The 16,502-nt window shown below is 43.0% G+C and overlaps 1 protein-coding gene across 1 annotated transcript in view; it reads left to right on the top strand.

Moving 5' to 3' along the window:
* Window positions 1-16,502, top strand: part of CPNE9 (copine family member 9) — a 513,553-nt gene that overhangs the window by 70,799 nt on the left and 426,252 nt on the right. The gene's annotated exons all lie outside the window — the stretch shown is intronic.

The following is a 16,502-nucleotide window of genomic DNA, read 5'->3' as shown; positions in this document are numbered from 1 at the left end:
ATGGGGTCCCCGGGCAATAGGGGATCATGGGGCCCCTGTGTCTTTGCCCAAACTCAAAAAAGCCTATGAAAAAGGTACCAGGGGCATCTTATGGGGCCCCCTACTGACCCCGGGCCCTCGGGCAGTGCCCGATTTTACAAATGGTCAGTCCACCCCTGCCTCTTACCTTTCTCAGCGCACTTTCAGTGTCACATACAACTCCTCCTCCATTGCTCCGCTTACACTTTCTGTTGGAGTACCCCAAGGTTCTGTTCTTGGGCCCCTCCTTTTCTCTCTCTATGCCTCCTCCCTGGGCCAACTGATAACCTCCCATGGCTTCCAAAATCACCTCTATGCTGATGACACCCAGATCTATCTCTCCACTCCCCAGCTCACCCCCTCAATCTCCTCACGTATCACAAATCTACTAAGCGACATATCAGCATGGATGTCACATCACTACCTTAAACTCAATCTTTTAAAAACTGAGCTTGTAATATTTCCTCCCCCCGATCCCCCACTCACGACTTTACTATTAAGATTAACAGCACAACCATTGGTCCTTCCCCTCATGCCAGGGTGCTAGGCGTAATCTTAGACTCTAACCTCTCCTTTGGGCCCCACATCCACTCACTGGTTAAATCCTGCCGCCTCAGCCTCCGGAACATTTCCAAAATCCGCCCTTCCTGATCAATGACACCACAAAACAACTCATCCACGCCTTGGTTATATCCCGCCTCGACTACCGCAACTCCCTCCTCACTGGTCTACCGTTACACAGGCTATCCCCCCTTCAGTCTATTATGAATGCTGCTGCTAGACTCATACACCTTACCAACCGATCAGCGACTGCTGCCCCTCTCTGCCAATCCCTCCACTGGCTTCCACTAACCCAATGTATAAAATTCAAAATACTAACCACAGCTTACAAAGCCATCCACAACACTGCCCCTAGCTACATCACTAACCTCATCCGCAGATATCACCCAAATCACCCTCTCCGCTCCTCCTATGATATCCTCCTCTCTAGCTCCCTCATCACCTCCTCCCACGCTCGCCTCCAGGACTTTTCCAGAGCCTCTCCCACCCTCTGGAACTCCCTACCACAGCATGTCCGGTCAGCCTCACCCTGTCTGCCTTTAGACGATCTTTGAAAACTCACTTCTTCAGAGAAGCCTACCCCACCTCCACCTAAGAACTGTACTTGAATCACCTCCGCCAGATCATCCCCCGCAGCTATCATCTTTTGTATCACCTCCCCCTTCCTTTAGATTGTAAGCTCCACGAGCCGGGACCTCCTATTCCTTCTGTACTGAAATGTATTGTAATTGTACTGTCTCCCTTATATTGTAAAGCGCTGAGCAAACTGTTGGCACTATATAAATCCTGTACAATAATATTAATATGTTCAATGTCAATGCCAAACTTTCCCGATTTCTGCCAGGGTATGCAAACTTTTGAGCACAATGGTATGTAAATGCCCAGAATTAAATAACAAGACAAAGTTTGGGAATCTCAAGCAAGATTTGTGAAACTGTTTGCATAATGAAATCAGGCAGATGTACGCATCCCTAATTATGTGTTTATAACTGTGAAAGTCAAAGGGTCAGTCCACCAAAAACAGATATTTCAGTATTTGGTAGATGCCGGAGACTTCTTATATCTTGATTACCACATTAGTGAGATCTCTGCGATTGTTTGTGAAGGTCATAGTATAGCTAGTGGGTAGTTAGTCCCATTCAACCGGACTTGTTCTGTAATGTTGAAGACCTTTTATCATTCATCCAAGTGGCTTTCTCAGTTTAACTGAAGCTGTACACAAAGACTGAATTTTAAACAATGTTCTATGGCGACCTGTACACCTCGTTTTCATTCCTGTTTTCTCTGTGGCTGTTTTTCTGTTACAGGAAATGTTATAGCTTGCCCTGTGCTTCTTAATTAAATCCTAGTCATGTTTTGCCTTGGAGGGTGAGGTAAATCCAGACTTTCCTATGAAGTGATCAATATTAGGTTCAGAGTAAGCTTGTTCCTTATTAGTGAGCGGGCCTCTTTCAGCCTGGTGCTCTCGGTGGAACAGCAGACCCTTGCTTGGCTTAGTGCATATCTCACATGGTAGTCGTTTATGAATTCTGGAGCTAAAACAGACTTGATGTCTGTATTCACCAGTCAGGTGTTGGCCTTTTTAACAAGATGACTTAGGGGAAGTCAAAGAGATTTTACATCTCTGACAGTGCGGCCTAAATTTCGACATAGACGACACAGTCCTTGGTCTAGGGAGCCCAGACTTTCAGGGGCAGCACCCAGCTACCCATACATCTCGCCTTTTGCAGTAAGACCTTCTTGTATCTACTAAACGGTTCCAGATCTCTGCTATACCTGCCAGTGTAATCCAGCCAGGTCCTTGTGGTTGTTGGCTATGCACAATTTGTGCTCTTTTGTTACCGGAACAATTTATGACTTATGTACAATTTACGCATTCTTGCTCCGTACAGCTAGAACTGAACTGGCAAACTAGATTGTGCCCTTCCCTTATAGTCAGGTCCATAAATATTGGGACATCGATACAATTATAAAATTTTTGGCTCTATACACCAGCACAATGGATTTGAAATGAAACGAACAAGATGTGCTTTAAATGCAGTCTGTCAGCTTTAATTTGAGGGTATTTACATTCAAATCAGGTGAACGGTGTAGGAATTACAACAGTTTGCATATGTGCCTCCCACTTGTTAAGGAACCAAAAGTAATGGGACAGACTAATAATCATAAATCAAACTTTCACTTTTTAATACTTGGTTGCAAATCCTTTGCAGTCAATTACAGCCTGAAGTCTGGAATGCATAGACATCACCAGATGCTGGGTTTCATCCCTGGTGATGCTCTGCCAGGCCTCTACTGCAACTGTCTTCGATTCCTGCTTGTTCTTGGGGCATTTTCCCTTCAGTTTTGTCTTCAGTAAGTGAAATGCATGCTCAATCGGATTCAGGTCAGGTGATTGACTTGGCCATTGCATAACATTCCACTTCTTTCCCTTAAAAAACTCTTTGGTTGCTTTTGCAGTATGCTTTGGGTCATTGTCCATCTGCACTGTGAAGCGGCGTCCAATGAGTTGTGAAGCATTTGGCTGAATATGAGCAGATAATATTGCCCGAAACACTTCAGAATTCATCCTGCTGCTTTCACATCATCAATAAATACAAGAGAAGCAGTTCCATTGGCAGCCATACATGCCCACGCCATGACACTACCACCACCATGCTTCACTGATGAGGTGGTATGCTTAGGATCATGAGCAGTTCCTTTCCTTCTCCATGCTCATGGAGTTGATCTTGGTCTCATCTGTCCATAGGATGTTGTTCCAGAACTGTGAAGGCTTTTTAGATGTCGTTTGGCAAACTCTAATCTGGTCTTCCTGTTTTTGAGGCTCACCAATGGTTTCCATCTTGTGGTGAACCCTCTGTATTCACTCTGGTGAAGTCTTCTCTTGATTGTTGACTTTGACACACATACACCTACCTCCTGGAGAGTGTTCCTGATCTGGCCAACTGTTGTGAAGGGTGTTTTCTTCACCAGGGAAAGAATTCTTTGGTCATCCACCACAGTTGTTTTCCGTGGTCTTCCGGGTCTTTTGGTGTTGCTGAGCTCACCAGAGCGTTCCTTCTTTTTAAGAATGTTCCAAACAGTTGTTTTGGCCACGCCTAATGTTTTTGCTATCTCTCTGATGGGTTTGTTTTGTTTTTTCAGCCTAATGATGGCTTGCTTCACTGATAGTGACAGCTCTTTGGATCTCATCTTGAGAGTTGACAGCAACAGATTCCAAATGCAAATAGCACACTTGAAATGAACTCTGGACCTTTTATCTGCTCATTGTAATTGGGATAATGAGGGAATAACACACACCTGGCCATGGAACAGCTGAGAAGCCAATTGTCCCATTACTTTTGGTCCCTTAAAAAGTGGGAGGCACATATGCAAACTGTTGTAATTCCTACACCGTTCACCTGATATGGATGTAAATACCCTCAAATTAAAGCTGACAGTCTGCAGTTAAAGCACATCTTGTTCGTTTCATTTCAAATCCATTGTGGTGGTGTATAGAGCCAAAAATGTTAGAATTGTGTCGATGTCCCAATATTTATGGACCTGACTGTAGATCGCTATCCTAGGTTCCTTAATGTTGAATCAGCATACTGTCAGTTTCAGCCTCTGCCCTCAGTGTTCTTTGTTTGGCTTTGATGTCTGATACCAGGCATTTCTATTGGGGTTGGAGGTAAAACACATAGGACAATTCATAAGCAGGTCCTAATAAGGATATACCTGAATTTCCCACATACCCATTGGCCATATTATTTTAAAGATAGGTGATACCACACAAAGTGCCGGATTTAAAAAGAGGCAAAAGGAACAATTGCCCCGGGCCCCCTTTCCAGAGGGGCACCCCCAGCCCCAGATTTCCTTTATAAAAAAATGTAATAATTATAAAATTAGTTTTATTATAAAAAAAATTACAAAATGTGTGTGGGTGTCAGGATACAGAACAGTCAATAATAAAATAAAAATAAAAAAAAGGGGGTTCAAAAATCAACTCGCCAGCCAGCTTCCAACAACCAAATTAACCTGTCTAACAGTATGCGTTAAAAACAGAGGTTTAGTTAGCACACATTTGCAAATACATACGCAAGCCACAGAGCCACATCATGGCACCCTGGTATTCTGTGGCCCTAACTCTACAAATTTGAGTCCCCATAGTAGAGGCACATGCATTTAAAGGATAGATCAAGGGCAGGTGCACGTCAGGGAGCCCGCCCCTCTTAAAGGAACAGGAGTGCAAAGGACACCCAGCATGTAGCACAATGGCACCCAGGGCGCCCAGTGCACCCACTCACCTTAAAATCAACAAAGTAAAACATGGCACCCGCCCCAGTTTATAACTGGCTTATGAAGCAAGGAATAAGTGAACTGGGCAACGCATGTCAATAATAAAATAAAAATAAAAAAGGGGTTCAAAAATCAACTCGCCAGCCAGCTTGCCAACAACCAAATTAACCTGTCTAACAGTATGCGTTAAAAACAGGGGTTTAGTTAGCACACATTTGCAATTACATACGTAAGCCACAGAGGCACCTGATCTGACTTCAGAGGCAAAGAAAATCTAATGAAGTCTTTGGAAGGAAAGAGCACTAACTGTGAAGTCTCTTTCAGATACTCATTGATCAGCAAGAGCTGATGCTACTGAAGCCCTTGTAGATGGATACAACTCTATTTGAAATGCCCTCAGTGGACTGTCTTGAAACCTCTCTGATGGCTAAGATCTGAAACATAATTGTTGTACGGTTCAAAATTCTAAGTAAAGCTTTCCAAGGTGTTGTAGTTGACCTGAAAAGGGAATGGATCTAATTGATTCTCTGGAAAAGTTTCTGGAATCACTTCAAGATAAGTATGAAGGTCTGGAACTGGATGCCAGGAACTTCTGTAGCAATGCAGACTACAAACCCACTACTGGCAGGTCAACAAAGAAACAAGCGGTATGATGCAAACCCAACATCGGTCTCAGAGGAAACTGTTTTTTCTCCCAGAGAAACATTCAAATGTGAAGCTTTCAATGTTATTTTAGATCAGTCTGTTGCCTGAGTACAGGGTAGCAATCAGTGTATGACAGGTTCAAAATAATAGTAGCCTACTTGCTGCAGAAATGAAAACCAAGGCAAAGAAATGTATTAGTGCTTTCCCTCGAGACATTAGTAGTGTGTTAGTTGAAAAAAATGTCCAGTTTTCAGCCTTTGGCAAGCTCCAGTCATGTCTCGCTCCATCTTAACAGGCAGTTTTATTACATGATGAAGGGCTTGTTGATACCTTTAATGGTGTTAATGTAGCTCTTAGAATATATTTGATCATGATGGTCACCTGCTGCTTGGGAGAAAGGTTGTTCAGCAAATTGGCAATGATAAGAATTATCTGAGAACCAGAATGACCCATGGAAGAAAGTGATCTGTGCCTTCGGGCTGTCGAAAGCAATGTCCTCAAGAGAATACTGTTTGATGAGCAAGTTAAAGATTTTGCAGATGCTAACTGCAGCAAAGAGTCTTTTTGTAAATATTGTAGTGGGATACATAACTGTGATATATATGATTTGCCAGTTCCAATTACCTGTGTAAAATTGTAAAAAAAATCTGACAAGTATCTTTTTCAGAATCTGACATATTTTTTAGAACAAATGCAGTTTATCATTAATTTTCGTACACTTTTTTTATAATTTCATTTCTATGTTGAGGGATCCCAAATTGTAAATGCCCTAGGCTCCCCAAGGTCTAAATTCAGCACATATGCATGCAAAGGACAACCCTACGTTGTATACCGCCATGACCTTCAGGCACAGGGTACACCTGTGTCAGCTCGCACTATACGTCGCCATCTGAATGAAATGGGACGCTATGGTAGGAGTCTCAGGAGGACCCCACTGCTGACACAGAAACATAATAAAGCCAGATTGGAGTTTGCCAAAACGTACCTGAGGAAGCCAAAATCCTTTTGGGAAAATGTGCTGTGGACAGACGAAACAAATTTAGAGCTTTTTGGTAAAGCCCATCATTCTACTATTTTCAGAAAAAGAAATAAGGCGTTTAATGAAAGGAATACAGTCCCTACAGTCACACATGGTGGAGGGTCACTGATGTTTTGCAGTTACTTTGCTGCTTCAGGCACTGGATGTCTTGACCGTGTGCATGGCATTATGAAATCTGAAGACTATCAAAGAATTCTGGGGTGCAATGCAGGGCCCAGTGTCAGAAAGCTGGGTCTCCTTCAGAGGTTATGGGTCTTACAGCAGGACAATGACCCAAAGCACACGACAAAAAGCCCCCAGAAATGGTTTACGACAAGCGCTGGAGAGGACAATGAGTTCAGATCTCAATCCCATAGAGCTCCTATGGAGAGATCTCAGAACAGCAGTTGGGAAAAGGAACCCTTCCAATCTGAGAGACCTGGAGCAGTTGGCGAAAGAAGAGTGCTCCAAAATTCCAGTATAGAGGTGGAAGAAACTCATTGGTGGTTACAGGAAGCCATTAATTTCAATAATTTTTTTCAAGAGGTGTACTACCAAATATCAAATTGAGGGTGCCAATCATTTTGTCCGGTCCATTTTTGGGGTTTTGCGTGGAATATGTCAGATTTGGCTTTTTGTTTCTTCACTTTTTGTGTCATACAATACAAACAAAAGAAATAAACATGAGAATGTCTAAACATTTGTAATTGCAACAATTTTCTGGGCGAAATGGTGCATTATGTGACAGAAATGCAGGGGTACCAATTTTTTTGGCCTTGACTGTATACTGTATATAGTATATATATGCTGTATATATGTACTGCAAGTATCTAACCATATAGTGGAGTGTATTTCCCCGTATAGCGGCTGCATTAAGTTGTTAATGTATGAGCAAGATAGGTCACAGCTAAAACCCAATTCATCCGGTAAGATATAATTGAGAGATTAAGGCAATTCTATTAAATTAACAAGCTGTTATGTTGGCCATGATTATAGATGTAGGATATTAAGCGCTACATGTAATTATTATTGCCATGTTTCCTGATACAGGTTACGGAGCTGCATTTAACCTTTATAGAAGGTATAATAACAGCGAGAATGACTTGGAATGGTTCAGTATGTCGGCATCAATAAAACATTAGGACATATCTAGGATGGCTGCTAGGAAATGGGATTATTGGAGGCAGAAAGGGAACATAATTCAGAAGTTACCCCAGAATCTATATTTATAGATACGCGGCTGTTCATTCTCATGTTATTTATTTGTAAATCTTACTGTTTATGGCCCTGTTTTCAGTGAATGGGCTTTAAATTGAAGCCTGAATAGCAAAAAAGGGATCGGCAAAGAGAGCAAAACTTTCATCAAAGAATTGTAGCAGAGGATAAGTTATTGTGATCTACCTATCAATCCTTCCTTCCTTTCATCCTATATTCATTCCTCAGTTTAGTTCTACCTTTCTTTCTTCTCCTTATAGTCCCTTACCCCCTTCCATCCATCCTTTCATCTTTTCTTCCTACCTTCCTTAATTTCTTCATTCTGATTCTCTCTCTTCCTTCCTCCACTTCTTCCTCCCTCCCTCCTTCCTTCCCTTCCTTTCTCCTCTGCATCCTTACTTCTTATTAGCCTTTCTTCTTTCCTTCCTTACTTTTTCCCCTTTCTGCCTTTCCCCCTTCTTCCTACCTTCATTAATACCATTATCCTCTGTCTCTCTTTTTTTTGTTCGCTTCTTCCTTCCTCCCTGCTTCCATTTCTTCCTCCCTCTCCTCTTTTTCCTTCCTTCCTTCCTCCTTATTCTCCCTACTTTCCATCCTCTGTCTCTTTTTTTCTTTCTTCTTCCTTTTTTCCTTTCTCCTCCGTATACATGTAGTCCTTTATCCCATCCTTCCCTCCTTTCCTTCCTTTCTCTTTCCCCTTTCTGCTCTTCTTCTTGCCTTCGTTAATACCATTATCCTCTCTCTCTCTTCTTTCCTCCACTTATTCCTTCATCCCTCCTTCCCTTCCTTCCTCCCTCTCCTCTTTTCCTTCTTTTCTCCCTTCCTTCCTTCCTTTTTCCCCTTTCTGCTCTTCTTCTTACCTTCATTAATACCATTATTCTCTCTCTCTCTTCTTTTCTTCACTTCTTCCTTCCCTTTCTTCCTCCCTCTCCTCTTTTTCCTCCCTTTCTTCCTCGTTATCCTCCTTTCTTTCCATCCTCTGTCTCTTTTTTTCTTTCTTCTTCCTTTTTTCCTTTCTCCTCCGTATACATGTAGTCCTTTATCCCCTCCCTCCCTCCCTTCCTTCCTTCCTTCCTTTCTTCCTTTTTCCACTTTCTGCTCTTCTTCTTACCTTCATTAATACCATTATCCTCGCTCTCTCTTTTTTCCTCCACTTCTTCCTTCCTCCCTCCTTCCCTTTCTTCCTCCCTCTCCTCTTTTCCTTCCATCCTTCCTTTTTCCACTTTCTGCTCTTCTTCTTACCTTCATTAATACCATTATCCTCGCTCTCTCTGTTTTCCTCCACGTCTTCCTTCCTCCCTCCTTCCCTTTCTTCCTCCCTCTCCTCTTTTCCTTCCTTCCTTCCTTCCTTCCTTCCTTCCTTCCTTCCTTCCTTCCTTCCTTCCTTCCTCCCTCCCTCCCTCCCTTCCTTCCTTCCTCCCTCCCTCCCTCCCTCCCTTCCTTCCTTCCTTCCTTCCTTCCTTCCTTCCTTCCTTTTTCCACTTTCTGCTCTTCTTCTTCCCTTCCTTCCTTCCTTCCTTCCTTCCTTCTTTCTCCTTTTTCCCTCTCTCCCTTTCTTGTACATTTATATTACCATCTATATGTACAAAAACATGATAAAATGTAAAGTGGACCTTAAACCAAACATTTTTCAATTACTTTGGATAAAATGAGAAAAAAGACTTTGTCAGCAGCAGTCTCAGGGGTTTTGGATGTCTACACAAGGGAGGCTTCTACAGATAAATAACATGTACAAAATACACTAAATGCACGTATAAACTTATGGCAACCTCTTTAAGGCGAGGTTCTCACAAATACGGTGTGACCTAGCATGCACGCGGTTCCACGCATTTTTCACATATTCTGGTGCATCAGATGTAGGGAAGCCCATTAATTTCAATGGGCTGCCCTACTGGCAAGAAACATGGAGAAAGAAGTCCGCTACCTCTTTATAAAATTTCGCTGCTCCAAAAATGAGCGCATTTGCAAATGCGTGGGGTGCCAAAAAGCATCTACTAAAGTGTGTTTCTGCGTGTGTCAGGAAATCGCTTGAATTTGTGCATGTTCCCAACATGCATGGATGTGAACCAAACCCTGCAGTACCCTTCAGTTTTTACCTTTGAATTTTATAATTAGGAAAGGTGGCCGCTTGTTGTCGCCCATATGTTGTGTGTACACCGTATATAATTTGTATATATGCCATGGTTTCTGTTTTACTACTATATCCATGCACTGGTTGCAGTACTCTGTACATAATACCAACGACCAACTCTTTGCATAATGCTAAATTATAATTGCCGCTACATTTTCTGTTTTGTCCCGTGAGCCATTTTAATATATACATAACATTTCTACTGGTGGACACGTTTTCCAAGTACCATTATGACTGCATTTACACACATAGGCAAATAATAATGAATTAATTTCTATACAGTGCAGCTTCTGGAAGGCTGAAATAAAACTTACTTGCATTATTCATAGATAATAAATATTCTATATGTGTACTGGTGTGAGATTGATTCGATTTCTCGGCATATCCTGTGTATGTGTCTTTATTAAAGGGGTGACAATAGCAACCAATACATTCCCGAATACTGAGAAATCTGCCGCATTTAACATCATGACAAATTAAACTGCAGTTCTGGGAAGTTTGTTGCGCTGAATTGAGGATTTTTAATAAATTGTATTACAGCTCGGGATATACGTTTAAAGGGAAAGAAGACCATATTGGTTTTTCTTTAGAGTTTTAAGCCATCGCCAAACTGATTCCAGCTATTGGTGGGTGCTGGGGAGTTGAATCACACACACTTTTTATATCTCCTTATCTTGGTGATTGAGTTCCCAGCTCCGCCCACTTCCTGTGGCCTTGATAGGATTCTTCTCGCTTGTCATGTTTAATTTTTTTTTTTTTTTAGATTATAGAGAATGCAGCAAAAATAATTTTAGCCATACCCTGTTAGACTTCATTCAGTAGATTCCACCATGTGTGTAGCACCTTTCTATTTAGAGTAGGCTGTTAGGCCAAATTTAGTTTTGGCTCCATTGCAATCAATGGAGCAATGGAGATTGGTTAGGGCTGCTCAGAGTTTCACAGGCTGGTGCTCTGCTACTGTGCCCTGTATTCTAAAAATCAACAGAACATAATGGGAGGGAGAACAGCAGCTGACACATGAATGGAGTAATCTGGACTGATGGTCATTGCATTCAGACAGCCGCAGCACCCATAGCTGCCTGAATACCCAAACATTGACCGCATCCGATAGGTTGCAGTCACTATTCTGCATCTAATAGGCTGCAGTCACTATTCTGCACCTGATAGGCTGCAGTCACTATTCTGCACCTGATAGGCTGCAGTCACTATTCTGCATTTGATAGGCTGCAGTCACTATTCTGCACCTGATAGGTTGCAGTCACTATTCTGCACCTGATAGGCTGCAGTCACTATTCTGCACCTGATAGGCTGCAGTCACTATTCTGCACCTGATAGGCTGCAGTCACTATTCTGCACCTGATAGGCTGCAGTCACTATTCTGCACCTGATAGGCTGCAGTCACTATTCTGCATTTGATAGGCTGCAGTCACTATTCTGCACCTGATAGGTTGCAGTCACTATTCTGCACCTGATAGGCTGCAGTCACTATTCTGCATCTGATAGGCTGCAGTCACTATTCTGCATCTGATAGGCTGCAGTCACTATTCTGCACCTGATAGGCTGCAGTCACTATTCTGCACCTGATAGGCTGCAGTCACTATTCTGCACCTGATAGGCTGCAGTCACTATTCTGCACCTGATAGGTTGCAGTCACTATTCTGCATCTGATAGGCTGCAGTCACTATTCTGCATTTGATAGGCTGCAGTCACTATTCTGCATCTGATAGGCTGCAGTCACTATTCTGCACCTGATAGGCTGCAGTCACTATTCTGCACCTGATAGGCCGCAGTCACTATTCTGCACCTGATAGGCCACAGTCACTATTCTGCACCTGATAGACCGCAGTCACTATTCTGCATCTGATAGACCGCAGTCACTATTCTGCATCTGATAGGCTGCAGTCACTATTCTGCACCTGATAGGCTGCAGTCACTATTCTGCACCTGATAGGCTGCAGTCACTATTCTGCACCTGATAAGCTGCAGTCACTATTCTGCATCTGATAGGCTGCAGTCACTATTCTGCATCTGATAGGCTGCAGTCACTATTCTGCACCTGATAGGCTGCAGTCACTATTCTGCATCTGATAGGCCGCAGTCACTATTCTGCATCTGATAGACTGCAGTCACTATTCTGCACCTGATAGGCTGCAGTCACTATTCTGCATCTGATAGGCTGCAGTCACTATTCTGCATCTGATAGGCTGCAGTCACTATTCTGCATTTGATAGGCTGCAGTCACTATTCTGCACCTGATAGACTGCAGTCACTATTCTGCATCTGATAGGCTGCAGTCACTATTCTGCACCTGATAGGCTGCAGTCACTATTCTGCATCTGATAGGTTGCAGTCACTATTCTGCATCTGATAGGCTGCAGTCACTATTCTGCACCTGATAGGCTGCAGTCACTATTCTGCATCTGATAGGTTGCAGTCACTATTCTGCATCTGATAGGCTGCAGTCACTATTCTGCACCTGATAGGCTGCAGTCAATATTCTGCATCTGATAGGTTGCAGTCACTATTCTGCATCTGATAGGCTGCAGTCACTATTCTGCATCTGATAGGCTGCAGTCACTATTCTGCACCTGATAGGCTGCAGTCACTATTCTACACCTGATAGGCTGCAGTCACTATTCTGCATCTGATAGGCTGCAGTCACTATTCTGCACCTGATAGGCTGCAGTCACTATTCTGCATCTGATAGGTTGCAGTCACTATTCTGCATCTGATAGGCTGCAGTCACTATTCTGCACCTGATAGGCTGCAGTCAATATTCTGCATCTGATAGGTTGCAGTCACTATTCTGCATCTGATAGGCTGCAGTCACTATTCTGCATCTGATAGGCTGCAGTCACTATTCTGCACCTGATAGGCTGCAGTCACTATTCTACACCTGATAGGCTGCAGTCACTATTCTGCACCTGATAGACCGCAATCACTATTCTGCACCTTATAGGCCGCAGTCACTATTCTGCACCTGATAGGCTGCAGTCACTATTCTACACCTGATAGGCTGCAGTCGCTATTCTGCACCTGATAGGCTGCAGTCACTATTCTGCACCTGATAGGCTGCAGTCACTATTCTGCACCTGATAGGCTGCAGTCACTATTCTGCACCTGATAGGCTGCAGTCACTATTCTGCACCTGATAGGCTGCAGTCACTATTCTGCACCTGATAGGCTGCAGTCACTATTCTGCACCTGAGAGGCTGCAGTCACTATATGGCCCATAATTGCCATCATTTTCTACCTGGCCTGGTGGATTTTTAAAGTATAACTGAATTCAAAATGTTTTTTTTCTATTGTTTTGGATAGAGTGGAGAAGGATTAGAACCCCTGTCAAGTTTTTATTGCTGTGTGTGTCCCCATTAAGGAGAGTCACCCTCTCTATTTGTCCCATTTACCATTATAATTGAAAGTGAAAGTAAGAGAAAACTAGTAAAGAAACTCCCAAATTTTGGGTTGTCCCCGGAAAAGAGGGGAAATCATCCAATGGGGACACTACATCTGGTGACCTGGGAGTCCCCAAGGAAAACAATTAATTTGCAGGGATTTCCTCTCACTTCCTGTTTGGCTATGGGACAGGAAGTGAAGGGAAATTTCCACAATGGGACACAGATAGCAAATAAAAATCTGACAGAGGTTATAACCCTCCATTACTCTAAAATGGAAAAAAAAGTTTTGCCCATAGTTCTACTTTAAATAGACTTTTGTTGAGCCAAGTGGAACTGACAGGGCTGCCCTTGGCTTGAATTTCAGTTGATTCAAAGAAATCGGCCAAAATTTTAGCTGTGTGTGGCCAACTTAAGGCAGGAAGATCTTGATTATCTGAGTTATAAAAGCAGTCAGTAGGTTATTCATCTGACCAAAATGGAAAAAGTAGGTTTTTGGGTTGATTGGCCTTTTGACAGCAAATATATTTTTCATTTAGACTTGGCTCACACATGCAGATCCAATCAAGAGGGCACTTTTCTGCACGTTTTGCGCGCATTCCTCTCTGGTCACCTCTCTCTCATATCAATCTCCTCTCTCTCTCTCTCTCACCCCCTCACCCTTTTCTCATTATCTTTTATACCCTCCTCCCCTTTATTCTGCTCTCCTCTCTCTATTCTTTCTCGCTTGCTCTTACTTCTCTCGCACCCTCTCTCTTTTCTCTTGTACCTTCTCTCTCACTTGCTCTCTCTTCTCTCTTGTACCTTTTCTCTCACTTGCTCTCTCTTCTCTCTTGCTCTTTCCCTTCTCTCTCGCACCCTCTCTTTTCTACCTCGCTTGCTCGCGCTCTCTCTCTCATATCAGTCTCCTCTCTCTCTCACCCTCTCTCACTTTTCTCATTATCTCGTATACCCCCCTTTCTTTCTGCTCTCCTCTCTCTCTCTCTCTAACTTGCTTTCTCTTCTCTCTGGCTTTCTCTCTTCTCTCTCGCACCCTCTACCTTTTCCTTCACTTGCTCTCTCTTCTCTCTCACTCTCTCTTCTCTCCCACACCCTCTCTCTCACCCTCTTTCTCTCTCTTCTCTCTCTCACCCTCTTTCTCGCTCTGTCTCTTCCCTCTTTCTTCTCTCTCACCCCCTCTCTTCTCTCTCGCTCTCTCTTCTCTCTGACCCCCTCTCTTCTCTCTCGCTCTCTCTTCTCTCTTGCTCTCTTCTCTCTCGCTCTCTCTTCTCTCTCGCTCTTTCTCTTCTCTATTGCACCCTCTCTCTTCTCTCTCGCTCTCTCTATTTTCTCTCTCTCACCCTCTCTCTTCTCTCTCTTACCCTCTCTCTTCTCTCTCGCTCTCTCTTCTCTCTTACCCTCTCTCTTCTCTCTCACACCCTCTCTCTTCTCTCTCGCTCTCTCTCTTCTCTCTCGCACCTTCTCTCTTCTCTCTTGCTCTTTCTTCTTTCTCACTCTCTCTATTGCACCCTATTTCTTCTCTCTCTCTCTTCTCTCTGGCTTGCTCCCCCTTCTCTCTCGCTCTCTCTTTTCTCTCTCTCACTCCCTCTCTTCTCTCTCTTCTCTCTCTCACCCCCTCTCTTCTCTCTCGCACCCCCTCTCTTCTCTCTCGCTCTCTCTCTTCTCTATCTCACCCTCTTTCTTCTTTCTCACACCCTCTCTCTCACCCTCTCTCTTCTCTCTCGCATTCTCTTTTCTTCTCTCTCTCACCCTCTCTCTTTTCTCTCGCTCTCTTCTTTCTGGCTTGCTCTTCCTTCTCTCTCGCTCTCTTTCTCTCGCTCTTTTTTCTCTTCCCCTTATACACTCACAATTGTTTCATTATCTTTTATATCTCTTTCGCTCTCAATTCTCTCCTTTCTTTCTCTCTCTTGGGATCTCTTCATATCTCTGTTTGCCAGCACTGTAATGTCTGTTTTTATACCTCAGGTAAACGCCAGGACAGCAAACATTAATTGACGGCTATGTATGATGTTCGCGTCACATTGCTGCCTTCCAGCGAGGTGGAAGTGAGAACATCCTGCAAACAAGTACATAGAATGGATGTTAATGCATACATTATCTTGTACGTTTACAGCATGGTAAAGGTTTAGCAGTTCTGTTTTTCCCTTACACAATCGCCCGTCTTCCATTTCTCTTTCTCTCTCTTTTGTCTCTCTGTATATCTTTTTTTACTTTTTTTCTCATTTCACCTTTAGTGAACCTGTGCCCAGACTGTGCACATTAACGTATTGCATATTCTGAATGTGCATGAACCCTTTCACTGCCTCAGCCGCTTTTGAGGTTTTTGCACATGTTTAAAAAGAATTACAAAAAAAGTTTCAGTAAAAAAATACACTCAAGTGAACTTTAGGGCACATACATTTTTGGTTTAATCTTGTAGCCCCGATGAAGGGGAATGGCTTTGGTTGTTATTGTATAACTGTTTTTTTAAATTAAAACTATCCTGAACTCTTTCATTTGAGTTTGGTCTGACACTCCTTTCTGTTTTTCTATGGTTAGAGTTACTGTTGGGTGCTCATCGTGGGAAGCCTTGATGTGTGGGAGCCGCCTCAACAAAGTGTTGAGCTTGTTTGAAGTTTTCCTTCAACTGATTGCACTTTCAAGTCTAAAAGTTTCCAGCGCCTCTTTGAGCATGCTGTTTTGGAGTCTCAGTTATGAGGTCCTCTGTATATGACTTTTAATTTCAGAAAGGATTAGCATTTGGAACTTCTATACATGCACAATAGTCTGTTTGGTTTGTCTCCGAGGGGTCTGTATGTAGGTTGATCATTAGGATAGTATTATTCGTAGTACACACTCTGATCCACAGGTGAAGGATCCATAGCACACATATGGTGGTCCTGCCCTAAAGTGGATCCACCATATGTGTGCCATGGTTCCTTCACCTGGACTCCCTCAAAAAAAGGTGGAAGGTTATGTACGTGATGTATACTTATGTGCGACGGGGTGAAGTACCAGCAGGTCAAGACCTTATAAGAGTTCTCCAATGCTTGTACATTTCAACAACTCTTATGGAAGGCAAGCCATATCTGGTCAAAATCTATGGGGGGAAAGATCTATTGACTTCCGAATCCCAAAGTGTATAGTACGTTGGGGTTTCATGAGTTGAAATAACCTAAAATGAAGAAAAGTACAGGGACATTATTCTCTTTGTTGAATGATTAGATATGCAGAGATACTCATATTTATCATATGCAGAGAT

This window comes from Staurois parvus, unplaced genomic scaffold (genome assembly GCF_062004578.1).
Source record: "Staurois parvus isolate SC_StPar_1 unplaced genomic scaffold, SC_StPar_1.0 ptg000757l, whole genome shotgun sequence".
Classification (NCBI taxonomy): domain Eukaryota; kingdom Metazoa; phylum Chordata; class Amphibia; order Anura; family Ranidae; genus Staurois; species Staurois parvus.
The sequence above is the reverse complement of the archived record's forward strand: the minus strand, read 5'-3'. Positions and strand labels throughout refer to the sequence as shown.